We start from the raw sequence: 14,008 nt of genomic DNA on the forward strand, positions 1-14,008 counted from the left end.
CCTTCCAGCGGTCATCTCCCTATTGATACCCACGATCTCAAGGATCTACCTAGATTGGGGCCTCGAATGTTCAGCCGCAACTTGGTGACGAGACCTTTGAATTCCTTCTTGCATGAATGCACAGAGCTAGTGGCTTCTCTCCCGAGGTTGAGTTTCAGGTTCTCCAATTCAATCTGTCTATTATTCTGTACTACAAGTTACATTTCAGTTGAAAATCTTGGATTTTAGGGATCCTCTACATCTTCTTCCTCCTCTTTTTCTTGCCTTGGTCACTTGGTCAGCATGGAGCCAACTCCTGAGATCGAGTACGGGCATATCCTTAAGGTTCTTGACACCACACAAAGTCTGACATTCCTCCTATGCATTGCATGTTTTCATCATCTTTGTACTAGGGCACTTGGGTAAGTGAATAATTTTCCCATAAGGGACATTGTCCAAGTGGCACATGCTGCATGAGCATTCTTCAGCATGTAGCATTCCATCTCCACCTCACTCTTCTCTTCTTCCTCTTTTTGGGTCTGAGAGGGGGTGTTGAGAACCCCTTCACATGCAATTTGTGTTTTGCGTTAAGGGTATCACAATGCACAACCCCAAGAAGGAGCTGGGCTCCCACAGTTGGGCACCACCCTAGACAGCCAACGCCCTCCCTCCAAGCGCCACCCTAGACAGTCTCTTGCCTATTTATAGGCTGCCTTTGTCACTCATTCTTCACGGCTGATTCATTCAATCCATCACCTCTTCTCTCCAGCTTCTCCACCGTCCTCACACCACTTCAGGAGGACATTGCGGTTTGTGGTTCACGGCTGTCTTCATCATCTTTCTTGTTCCCTTGTATCACATTCACTCCATGATTCAGATCTTCATCATTCCATTCATTAGAGTTACTTCTCTCTTCTCAATGTTTACCGAGTTCACTCTGTATTCCTCCACGCAAACCCTACTGTCTCGCTGGTACGTCATCTTTTGACTCTCTCTCTCTCTCTCTCTCTCTCTCTCTTTTCATCAAGATAATTGAATTAGATAGTCAATATTTACATCAGACCATCAAGTCAACATTCTTCTTGTATCTCTTACTTTCTATTACATCAAACCATCAGGTCAAGATACTCTCTCTCTCTCTCTCTCTCTCTCTCTCTCCCCATACCACAGTGGATCAGGAGATCAACACCTAAATTCACATATGGATCTGAGGAGCTGGAGTATGTGCATTCTTATACGTACCTGGGAGTCTTATTCACAGGGCCCACCTTTTCTATGCGAGAGGTAGCAGACACTAGACTGACTCGCAGATACACAACACTATGTGGTTTGGAGAGGATGTGCTCACAGGTGCAATTCCAAGAACCCCGCACCAAGCTATGGCTCTTCGATACACTGGTCACATCCACACTACTTTATGGAGTACAGATATGGGGGCGCACTTATGACGGGTGGAGGTCGATGGAGAAACCCCTTTTGTCCATGATATCCAAGATGATCAGACGTAAGGCCTCAGTGCCACATGAAATCATCAGAGCCAAACTAGCAGCTACATCAATTGTGGTAGAGGCCCTCACAAGATCGGTCACATACATACATAGCCTATGGGACTTACCCAGACACAGGTATGCATGGTTGGCCCTTGAGTCCTCCAAGCAGCTTGCTAGAGAGGGTGATACTTCATGTTGGTATGCACAAATATCGGCCTGGTTTGAGCTGCATGGCTTTAGCATGGACAAGTTACCCCCTTCCAGTACTCCCTTGATGCACCGTCTCTTAATCTGAGCAAGTTAGAGATTCGCAAGATCATCAAAATGGATTTTACCCAGTTGGATATCAGGCGGACATGGTTGATGCCAGGGCAGGAGCTAGGGACAAAGATGGCTTTCTACCGTGAGCATTTCCTTCATACTACAGATAATGGATTTATTGCTCGCCCGAGATACATGAACACCCACCTTTCCCATGGGATCAGATGTACTAATGGCCAGTTGCGCACCTCCTCACATCAACTAGAGATTAAGACTGGCAGATATAGATCCATCCCATCAGAGGAGTGCATATGCCAAATATGTCGATTAGAGCCAAAGACATGGGAGCATTATATCTGCCGCTGCCCAGCGTATTATGAGGTCCGTGATCGTTTCCACTGTCTCTTTAGAGACGGATTTGGACCACTATCCAGAATCATGGATTTTACTGATCAGCGATGCCTTGACCTCTTTCTTCTTGAGATACGACGGCTTCGTGACCTACGCCTCAAGAGTACAGCTGCTCCACGACACCGAGACCCCCCACAGAGGCAACTCACAGACTTCTTTGCAAAGGAGACTCAAAAGACTTCAATACAGTTACAACCATAGTGCACACGAGAGCCTCTCTCACCACTACAGTCCACACACAGACAAGGAATACTGATTGATCGAGCAGTTCAGCTTAGCCGATATCCAGACGTCCTAGGCCTCGACACAGACACCGACGACACCTTCATAGGCCGATACAGGGGATTATTGCTCGGGCTAGAGCTAGGCCCTCCATACCCACATGAGATTGTACCATTTGGAGCTCATTGTTTTACACATAGTCATAGTTAGTTTCCTTTCTTATTTTGCTTTGTGCTACATATTTTGCCCAGACAGTGGTACCATCATACACATGATTGTAACTCATGGTCTCATAGGTCATTTTGGCCTTTTGTAGATGTTAATATATCATTTCATCTCTCTCTCTCTTTTTTTCGTGAAGATAATTGAATTAAATAGTAAATATTTACAAGAGACCATTAGGTCAACATTCTCATTGTATCTCTTACATGCTATTACATCAGACCATCAGATCAGCATACTCAACGTTGCTACGACTTTGGGCACCAGGTAGCAGGTTGCACGCCTTTCGGAGCCAAGGTGGTTCTGTTGACAGGTCCGCAGGCGCACGCTGACGCTTCACACGGGTCTAGAGACGATAGAGAGGGAAACGGCAGGGGGTGCAACCAGTGTCTCAGATCCAGCCTCCATAGCAGGGAGCAGGTGGGTGAGGCCCCCCCGCGCACCCCCCCCCCCATGTCCATCCCTCGATCATCCCCACCCCCCGTACCGAGCACCCCCTCTGATCCGCACCTGGTTCAGGTGATCCCCCCCAGACCCTCCTCTCCTTCTCCCATAGGCAGTGATAAGCCACACACGCCTACATCCTCCTCGCACCAACAGTCCTTCCCTTTTATACAGCCACCAGCTCATCCACCCTCGTTGCCCGTCACACTTTCCCGAGACAGGTACACTTGTTGCCACAGGAGTTCTTCCGTAGTGGCCCATGGTCCTACTTGAGAGTTGCGCAGCGCGGAGAGTTTCCACTACCTCTAGAGGTGGGGATCTTCGTGGTTCGTAAGTCAAGGAGGGGCAAGGTCCATTTACTAGCACCATCGGATAGACCAAACTACGCCTTTTTTCTTCAGTTCTCTTACTCAGGGGAGTGGACAACGATATAGATAGAGGAAGAGTTGAAGAGTCAGGTGGAGGACTACACCTCCCAGTGGATGGGAGAATAAGCACTAGCATTGTTTGTAGAGCAGTGGCTTGGTTGCATGATGGATATTAACTGGTGGGTCGGTGCCGAGGTCCCTCATCTGAGCATTATCTTTCGAGCCTCTCCACAGTGGAGAGCTCTGAGGGATGTGATTGAGTGGCCCTTGGCATAGGCTGCCGGTTTCTACCAATGCACAAAGTCCCCACTCTCACCATGGCTGATAAATGCATTGATAGTACCACTTGGAACATCTATCAACCCTATGGTCCAGCCGAGGGCCACCATGGGGGATTGGGGTTCGCCATCTAGACCGGCTGTAAAGCGTACTTGCATGCCTCATAGCTTCTCCTCTTCATTAGCAACCTCCACACCGAACAAATGCCTGTTCGGTCAGTCACAGGTTTCCCATGAGCTTACACCTTGCATCCTGGAATGTGAATAGCCTCCACTACAGTGGGGCACGTGGTCCTTTTTACAGGCCTTATCTAGTCCCCTTGTGAATCCTCTTGTCTTTTGAAATTCATCTATTCCTTCCAATTTGAGGATTATCTCACGATACTCCTCGAGATATGTCAGCAAAGGTCATCCCTTTTGTCTAGCAAAATCCCAATCTTCCCAATTTCTTTCCATTTCATTTTTAGAAAGGAATTCTTTCAAAAAGACCGATTCAAATTGAGCCCAAGTTTCAAGTATTTTATTTGTCTCCTTTAAAGTTCTCCACCATTTATATGCTGTTGGCCCCAAGGTTAGACTGGCCTCCAGTGCTTGGAGATGTGGTGGAGTATTCTTAAGTTTGTGCAAATCTTCCCATTTTTGGAGGAAGTTAAAGATAGTATTTTTATTTCTATCTTTTTCCTCCCCATGAAACTGAGGGGGTTTCATATCTTTTAACACTGGGTTATCCCTCAGCTTTTGGTGGGGTTCCCTAGGATCTCGCATAGTCACATCTACATCTTTTGATGAAGATGGAATATTTGAGGTCTATACCTTACCTTTATCCCTTTCTAGTAATAAAGCTAATTGGGATTTTATTTTGGTGAGTGTTTGAGTTAGCAACTCCATTTGAACCCCCCGTGCTTGCACACGAGCCGTTAGATCATCAAATTGTTCTCGTGTAGCAAAAAATTCTTCCCAGTGTTCTTCTTGCATTTTAGTTTCATGGGGATCCACCTTAGGGTGGTCCCCGGAACTAAAGCCTTCCGTTGCCCCTCTCTCTCTTTTTTTCCCATTAATACACTGGAATTGGAAAGAAAATATAAGAAATTTGCAGACAAAGGTGGGGTACTTCCTTGATTACAAAGATAGCATAGATGTCGATGGCTTTTACAGCTCAGTGGTAGAAAGAACGTGAGGAACACTGCGACTTACCTCCGATCTGTAGTGGTTGTGTGCAGGTCGCGTGGGAACAAAGCTTGTTAGCACGAGTGTTGGGTAAGGGTGTGATTAAACATCACAGCTAGGTCGCGTGGGAACAAGGCCGTGGCCAGAGTTATAATTATTGACGCAGGACGTGGCCAGAACGGCTAGAAATGGGGCGTAATCGTTTCGGCGGGACGTGATCGTTTCGGCAGAATGTGGCCCGACTTGAAAACGGCACGGCATCAACGGTTCGATTGGCGTGGCCCGACTACAGTCGCCAACACGAGAAGATGCGCTTGGCATGGCCCAATTGCAGTCGCCAACACAGGACGTGATCAAAGTCGCTCTGATACCAATATTACATACGGGACTGTCTTTTTATCTTCTGCCGATGCCCCCACTCAGCTCTAGGGAAACGAGCTCGAGAAAAATTTCTCTCTCCACCCAACCACACTCACGAAGATGCTGGAGTGGGACCCCATCGTGACTCCCTCTACCAATTGTCATTACCTGGTCATCTCTCACGCTTGTTTCCCAATAAGTTACATTTATTAATGTAACATGTATTATAAAGGTCATGATGCAGACCAAGTCATTAGCAGGGACATCAATGTGGATATCGGATGAGCTAACACCACTCCAACTCAAGAATAAAGCTGTAGAACTTAGCAAATTTAGAGAAGCCAAGAAGGGAGGGAAGTGGGCAGTTTACAGAGGAGGGAAAGCTATCATTAGAGAATTCCTTGTGAAAGCCCTTGACAAAGTGGCAAGTCTTTAGTTTTCATCTCTCTTGGCTAATGGATCATTTGTAATGTAGTGGCAACTCTTATGAGTCATAAGAGCTCTGTAGGATCTCAAAATTTTCTTTTTTTTTTAATTTGACTTTTGCCTATATGGTGATGAGCCAAAGAGGAATGTAAATGGAGGAGTCTTATGTCCCATAGGTCCAGTTTGGCCTCCCATGCATGTCAATCTCTTTTTTTTTCGTAATGGATGTTATATCTATAAAGTACTAATCAACAAAAGAGTTACAAAAGTCATGGCAAAGACGCAAAGGAAATTGCCATATGCCAGGGAAGTAAGTCCTCCCAAGGGAGTAAGTCAGAGTGCCAAATGAGATCTATCTGCCAATGCAAGAGACCTTTAAGCCTAGCAATATATCCCTGAACATTAGAGGCCGAATAAAAAAGAAAAGCATTCCGAATGGTCCAATTGTGCCAACAGCCCCAGTATCTAAGAAAGTGAAACAAGATCTTCATATGCGACTGTGCCAGTGTGGGGTATTTGGGCCGTGCAAAAACCCAATCAAAAGGGCTTAGCGAGAAACCAACCACTTCTCGCCAAATGCATGTCAATCTCTCTTTTTTTTTTTTTTCGTAAAAGGTAATTGTATTAATTACGAAAAAAGAGTACAAGTTTTCATGATTATAAGATACACGAGGGCTCTAAGCCGACGTGTAAGAACCCAGTACTAAGCCACACAAAAGTTACACAAGCGATGGCAAAGACGCAGAGGAAATTGCCATATGCCAGGTAAGCAAGTCCTCCCGAGGGAGCAAGTCCGAGTGTCGAATGAGATCTATCTGCCAATGCAAGAGACCTTTAAGCCGGGCAATGTATTTCGGTACATTAGAGGCGGAATCAAAAAGAAAGGCATTCTGAGTGGTCCAATTGTGCTAGCATCCCCAGAATCTGAAGAAGTGAAACAAGATCTTCATATGCAACTGTGGCGGTGCGGGGTATTTTGGTCGCACAAAAACCCAATCGAATGGGGTGAGCGAGGACTCCACCGCTGTACGCCAAACCTGTGACAAGAGCGACCAGATCCTCTTGGCCAGCGGGCAATAAATAAATCGATGCCGGGCCGATTCCACAGTAGTAGTACAGAAGAAACAATTTCCATTCGAGGTTCGACGCTTGGAGAGGGCCGAGGCAAGAGGAAGACCACCAATTATGACCCGCCAAAGAAAGACCTTGCATTTAAACGGTGTCTTATTCAACCAGCCCTCCATCACCGTTGCCTTCCACCATGACTGAGATTTCCGCAAACCCCATACAGAATTAGCTTTAATAGCCAGCCATTGACGATCTTTCATCAGAAGATGATATACCTGATTAGCAGAGGCTTTTTCCAGACTCAACCGGCCCGCAAGGTCCCAGTCCTGCCAAGGACGATCCACTGCAAGGGCAGGAAAAGGTTGCCTGGCCTAAAGCACCAGCAAAAGCTGCTCCCATAAGTCATGGTAGCCACGCGGGATTCTAAAAAGTCTCCTGGCCATACGAAACGATGCGAAGACATTACGACTGGCAAGGAGGGCATCCGCAACGGAAGTCACCTCCAGACGGGCCATGCGGTTAAATTTTGGTCAAAGCTCATGTTTGTCTTACCACGAAAGTAATCTTGATACTGCCAACAATTCCAGTTGAAAGGAGTTAGCATGCAAGCGGTCCTCCGCTGGATGCGAGCTCGCCTTTTGGAGCACCGCTTTCCAGGAGTCGACCAAGTGTAATAATAGAGAGGAGGCGGGGCTGGAAAACCTAGAGTCTGCATTAAGGACATGCCACCAGGAGCCCCGAATTTGTGTATTGCCATGTCGAAGCCCGCTGTCCTCCAGAAAATGACGGGCTATAATGGTCCACGAGTGATGATCCACGCACATAGCGCGAAAAAGTGACCAATGAAGGGCCAACATATGAGTTTCAGCATCCAAAATAGCCCCACCACCCAAGCGTTTGGGGGTACATGTATGCGACCACGAAATCCAGGAAATACCTGCATGCAAGGAATCCTTCTTCCATAACATGAAACGAATAGGGCGCGTGAGAGCCTTCAAAGTAGTAGGAGTCCAGGGCAGCAAGGGCAAGAAATATGTGAGCATTGGCAGCATAATTGTTTGCGCCACTTTGAGGCGGACATGAAAGGGCCATGCTTGTGACTTCCAATACATAAACTTAGTGGCCAGTTTCTGTGAAATCCACTCCAGTAGCTGCTTTGGCCGAACATCAACCCCCAACGGGTACCTGAGATGCCTGACAATGGAGCCACGGGGAACAACCTGACCCTGCCAACCCAAGGACTGTAAATCCGACTCCGTGCAGTTGAGAATGGCTGATTTGAAGGCATTGATGCGAAGACCCGAAGCATGACCAAAGAGTGTCCAAACATCTAATGCCTTGCGAATGTTGTCCTTGTCTGCACGCAAAATCATAAAGCTATCATCAGCCAAAGCTTGGCTAATGAATTGCTGCCCCATAGGAAGAGACAAACCGGCCAGCTGATTAGAAGCTGCCATTGAGGATAACATTGAAAGAACCGGGTGAGTCGTCAGGGCAAAGAAGAGAGGACTCAAAGGGCAACCCTGTCTCACTGCGCGTGCAAGGAGAAATGGCTCTGTAACCCCACCATTGAGCATAACACGCGAAGAAGCCCCAACACTAATTGTGTAGATCAATCGCGACATCCGCGCCCCAAAACCCATAGCGGACATAAGTTCAGCAATGAAAGACCAATCTAAATAGTCAAAGGTCTTTTCCAGATCCAACTGAATCAATACCACTTCCTGGCTAGAGTGCCTTGCATAGTCAATGGCCATTTGCACATTTAAAATATTATCCAGAATGTTGCGTCCCTTAATGAAACCATATTGAAGAGGATGCACAATAGTTGGAAGGTGCTTGTGGAGCCTATTCGCTAGGACTTTGGAAAAGATTTTATACATCGCGCCCATCAATGAAATTGGTCTCCACTGTTGCAACATTGACGGTGAAGGAACCTTTGGAAGCAATTTGATAAGGCCTTCTTTCCATGAGGAAGGCATGACCCTTGTTTCCCAGACCTGCTGAAACATAGCCACCAATGGCTTCACCAGTTGCGTAGCCGAGCACTCAAAGAATTCATTGGTGAGGCCATCCCAGCCAGGGCTTTTATCCTTGCGCAGATGTAACAAAACATCCATAACCTCCTCCTCACAAATGTCTGCCTCTAAGGTAGCTCGCATATCAAGTGGAACCTAATGGTGGACCATATCATAGAAAACCGAACGTGCATACGTAACCTGGTCAGAAGGCGACGAAGAAGAACCAAGAAGATCCTGAAAATAATTCCTGCACATATCGACAATGGTGTGCGGATCAGTAACCATGCGACCTTCTGAATCCTGAAGTCTGGTCATATTTTCTCGAGCAGGAGAAGCATGCAAGGCGCAAAAGAACTTATGAGTCTAGCAAGCATTATCTTGCAAATTGTCAGTCAAATTGTGTAATTTGGCCTACTGATAGGATTTCAATTGAAATTCTTTAATAAGATCGGCCAAACGCTGCGCCAGTGATAATAGAAAATCATCATCTGGGGTATCCACCAGAAGCGAACAAACCAAAGCCAGTAAGCCTTCCGCTGCATGGCGAACGCCGCCGACAAAGAGAGGCATGATGTATCCCATACTGGCGAGCGACCCGTTGCACATTAGAGACTAAACGTTCAAAAGAAACTGTGCCCTCAGAGGCAACGTCCAATAAAAATCTCTCAATCAATTGCTACACATAGCCCTAAAAGATTGAATGCTTCAAATAAGAAGAGTTGAAACGTAAAGGGAGTCTATCCAACAACTGCATAAAAGGTGCAATAGGTTGTGCCAGTATCTCAAGTTGGAGAGGGAAATGGTCGGACAAGGCATATTGCTGCAATACTTTCATTTCCAGCATCTCAGGAAGAAAGTCATCATCCTGCATGATGTACATTCGGTCCAACCGCGACCATGTAGATGCATACTGCGCTGAATGAAAAGTAAACCCTGTGGAGGGCGGATGTAACCAAGACCATAGATCTTGCTTAAGAGCCGCAAGAGCAAAGGCATTCCACGCCCGGCTTTCTGGAGCATCCATCACCGAATGCCCAGAAGTGGACTGGGAATAGTCAACACACATATTGAAATCTCCCATCACAAAACCCCTTCTGCCAAGTGACATGGAGCTCTACAAAGTCTTCCAAAGATCCCGACGAGATAAAGGGTGATTCGGAGCATAGAGACCCAGCAACCATAAGATCTCTCCTTCAAATAAAATTTCAATTACCACAAAGCGGCCGTGCACATCATTTTTAATAAGAATAGGCTGGTATTTCTCATGGACAATCATAAGCACTCCAGAATAATGCACAGCATGTGTCCCTGCATAAAATAAGCGAAAACCATGGCAATCCACCACTTTTCCTGCATCATCGTGACTCTTGTGCTCCACCGCACACAAGGCATCCCACTGATTTTCATGCAAGATAGTCCACATGGCATGTTGCTTATGGCGAGAACAAATGCCTCGCACATTCCACGTGGCTATCTTCATATATGTGAAAAAAGAAAAATCAGGAAGGAGGCACCGCTTGCCTCGATTTCACCTTGTCCGCTAAAATGTCAAGGACACCATCATCCAGAAAATCAGCTAAGACTGTAAAAGAATTCGGCCGGCCAGCTTTAGAAGTAGATGGGATATCCACTGTCTTAGGGGTGGCGCGGGGATAACGACGATCCCAGGGCGTAATCACATTGCCTTTAGAATCAAATGCCAACTTAGCAGGTGGGCCCTTGGGCCTGTCCGTATATACTTTCCTCGTAGATTGATTACGGGGAGCAGAAGGAGCCATAGTACGCGCAACATGCTGTGAAGAGGACATTTCTTTCGTGCGCATATACATGTGCATTGAATCCTGTGACACAACAGGCCCAGAATCAGGCAAAGCAGCATCCAACTTCTTACCTTTTTTGGGACGTGCCTCTATCCATTCATTGTTACGAGAATCCAAACCCAAAACCTGTTCTTTACCTTTATCCAAAACACTGGATGGCTGGGTGTCCTCCTGTGAGGGAGCTTCAAGCACCATGTCATCCCTGGGCGGCACAACATGCACATGATCGGAAGACATTTGCCTCTCTGGGCATTCGGCCATAAAGTGTCCCAATTTACCACACGAAAAGCAGTGTCCCGCGAAGACACCCCATTTCAAGCGAAAATGTAAAGGATGCATGCCAGAGCAATTAAGGCGCAGCCACGCAGGCCTCTTCCTGGTAGTGTCCCATAACATACACAAACGGTTTCTATTCATTGCCCTTAGGCTGGGGGGGACTAGGACCGTTCCCACAACGGCCATGGCATCCTTTAACAATGGCCAACAAACATCCGGGCAATTTTCCACCTCAACCCACACTGGGCATTCACGTTGAAGCAGGCGCTGAAAGTCGGCCATAGGGCGCCATGGCACGACATGAACCAAGTGGCGATCAAAGAATAATGGTAGTTTGGACAGGAGCTTGTCCAAGTTCAGTAGAACCTCATAGAAGCCTCGAGGTCCAACAAAAATCTCCTCCACACACTCCCCTTGCAGTAAATGGTGCAACCATTGGCGAATATGTGAAAGCATTGGGATCCTGCCCATGAAGAAGAGTATAATTGCACGTTCATAAAACACTGAAAAAGAGCGCAGGACCGTTTTCAAATCCACCGTTACCTCCAGAACCTCTTCAGTTCCCGCGTCAGAAAAAGCTTCATGATTATGCTGGACATAGTCGCCAAGCAACGTATTGGCAAATTCCAGCAAATGCTCCCAGTCAATTTCCTGGGAATCCACAGAATCAGAGGCCACCTGAGCATACAAACGATCCTGATGACCGATTATCTCTTCGGGGTAGGCTTGGAACGTTTACCCGCAGGCTGAAAGTCAGGAGTCGGCGGCATCTCCTCTGTACACGGCACCATATCCTCCGGATCCTCTGCTTCAGAATCCGGACCAAGAGCGGCTACCGTTTGTTCAATAAAAGCCATATCCAAGCTAGCCATGCTTCTCTCTGATCCGAGGCGGGACTGCAAAATCAGTGCACCACCTGGATGCATCAAGCGGACAGCAACGGAGAACCGGACCGACACGCACAGATGAACCGGGGTGCCGGGCAATGGGTCAACCACAGATGAGGCTTACACGCGGCTGCGGCAGGCCTGCAAAACTAGGGCACCGCAGGGCTGCAGCCATAGGGCCGCAACTGGGCGCCGGTGCAGAAGGGGACGGACTCGAGCAGGTGAGCCCCAGATCAACAGGGCGGGCGAAAGCCATGAGAGTCCGCAGCAAGGCGCAACAGGCGAGTGTTTGACGTCGCGACGGGATGGTCCGGCAGTAGGCGCAGGAGGCGAAACGTCCAGGCGAGGCGGTTGTCTCGTGCAGGAAATGGGGCTCCAGGGGACAGTGGGTCACGGCCCGCAAGCAGCAGGGGGTGACGGGGTATTGACGGGACGGCAGAAGGGGGGCGCAATGAGACGCCGGGGCAGAACAGACCCAGCACGAGTCAGCGGGACAACGTCAGGCAAGGCGCAGGGCATCGATTCGCTCCGCCATCGCTCGCACTTCCTCCTCTCTCTCTCTCTTACATGTCAATCTCTCTCTCTCTCTCTCTCTCTCTCTCTTTTCGTAAAAGGTAATTGTATTAATTACGGAAAAAAGGTACAAGATTACATGATTACATGATTACAAGAGACACGAGGGCCCTAGGCCAACGTGTGGGAAATCCCCGTACTAATGCACTAAAAAGGTTACACCAATCATGGCAACGACCCAGAGGCAATTGCCATATGCCAGGGATGCAAATCCTCCCGAGGGAGCAAGTCGGAGTGCTGGATGAGATCTAGCTGCCAATGCAAGAGCCCTTTAAGCCTGGCAATATGTCTCGGTACATTAGAGGCCGAATCAAAGAGAAAAGCATTGCGCGTGGTCCAAATGTGCCAGCATCCCCAGTATCTGGAAAAGTGAAATAAGATCTTCATATGTAATTGTGGCGGTGTGGGGTACTTTGGGCGCACAAAAACCCAATCGAAAGGAGTTAGTGAGGACCCCACCACTGCGCGCCAGATTTGCGACAAGAGTGACCAGATATTCTTGGCAAGCGGGCAAGAAAGAAAACGATGTCGGGCCGATTCTGCAGTAGTGGTACTGAAGAAACAATTGCCATTGGAGATTCGACGCTTGGAAAGGGCCGAGGCAAGAGGAAGACCACCAATCATTACCCGCCAAAGAAAGACCTTGCATTTGAAAGGTGCCTTATTCAGCCAGCCCTCCACCAGCGTTGCCTGCCACCATGATAGCGATTTCCGCAGTCCCCAAACAATATTAGCTTTCACACCCAGCCATTGGTGATCTTGACCGAGAAGATGATACACCTGATATGTAGAGGCCTTTTCCAGACTCAATCGGCCTGCAAGGTCCCAGTCCTGCCAAGGACGATCCACACCCAGGGTAGGAAAGGGTTGCCTACCCTGAAGCTCCGAAAAAGCTTTCCCCATAGACCACGGTATCCGTGCAGGATCTTGAAAAGTCTCCTAGCAGTCCGAAACGATGCGAGGACATTGCGAGTGGCAAGGGTAGCATCCGCAATCGAAGTCACACCTAAACGGGCCATGCGGTTAAGTGTCGGTCTGAGCTGATGTTTGTCTTCCCATGAAAGTAATCTCGATACTGCCAACAATTCCAGCTGAAAGGAGTTAGTCTGCAAGCGGTCCCCCACTGAATGCCAACGGGCCTTTTGGAGCACCACTTTTCAAGAGCCGACCAAGTGCAGTAACAAAGAGGAAGAGGGACTGGAAAATCGAGAGTTAGCATTAAGGACATGCCACTAGGAGGCCCGAAGCCGTGTGTTACCATGGCGTAGCCCGCTGTGCTCAAGAAAATAACGGGCTATGATAGTCCACGGGTGATGATCCACACACATGGCATGAAAAAGAGACCAACGAAGAGCCAGCATATGAGTTTTTGCATCCAAAATAGCTCCACCACCCATGCGGTTAGGGGTACATGTATGTGACCATGAAATCCACGAAATGCCTGCCTGCAGTGAATCCTTCTTCCATAGCATGAAACGAATGGGATGAGTGAGAGCCTTCAAAGTAGTAGGCGTCCACGGCAGCAATGGCAGGAAATACGTTAGCATTGGTAGCATAATTGTTTGAGCCACTTTGAGGCGGACATGGAATGGCCACGCTTGTGACTTCCAATACATAAACTTCGCCGCCAGTTTTTGTGAAATCCACTCTAGTAGGTCCTTTGGCCCTACATCCATCCCCAATGGGTATCCAAGATGCCTGACAATGGAGCTTCGGGAAACCACCTGGCCCTGCC

The 14,008-nt window shown here is 47.9% G+C and overlaps 1 protein-coding gene and 1 pseudogene across 2 annotated transcripts in view; one reads left to right on the forward strand and one right to left on the reverse strand.

Annotated features, from left to right (window-relative positions):
• LOC148038445 (folylpolyglutamate synthase-like) overlaps positions 1 to 14,008 on the reverse strand; it is a 157,983-nt gene that overhangs the window by 95,072 nt on the left and 48,903 nt on the right. The window lies entirely within an intron of this gene.
• Positions 1,441 to 2,342, forward strand: LOC148038446 (uncharacterized; annotated as a pseudogene).

Source organism: Lygodium microphyllum, chromosome 3 (genome assembly GCF_053477565.2).
Source record: "Lygodium microphyllum isolate KBCC chromosome 3, Lygodium_microphyllum_v1.1.10, whole genome shotgun sequence".
Lineage (NCBI taxonomy): Eukaryota > Viridiplantae > Streptophyta > Polypodiopsida > Schizaeales > Lygodiaceae > Lygodium > Lygodium microphyllum.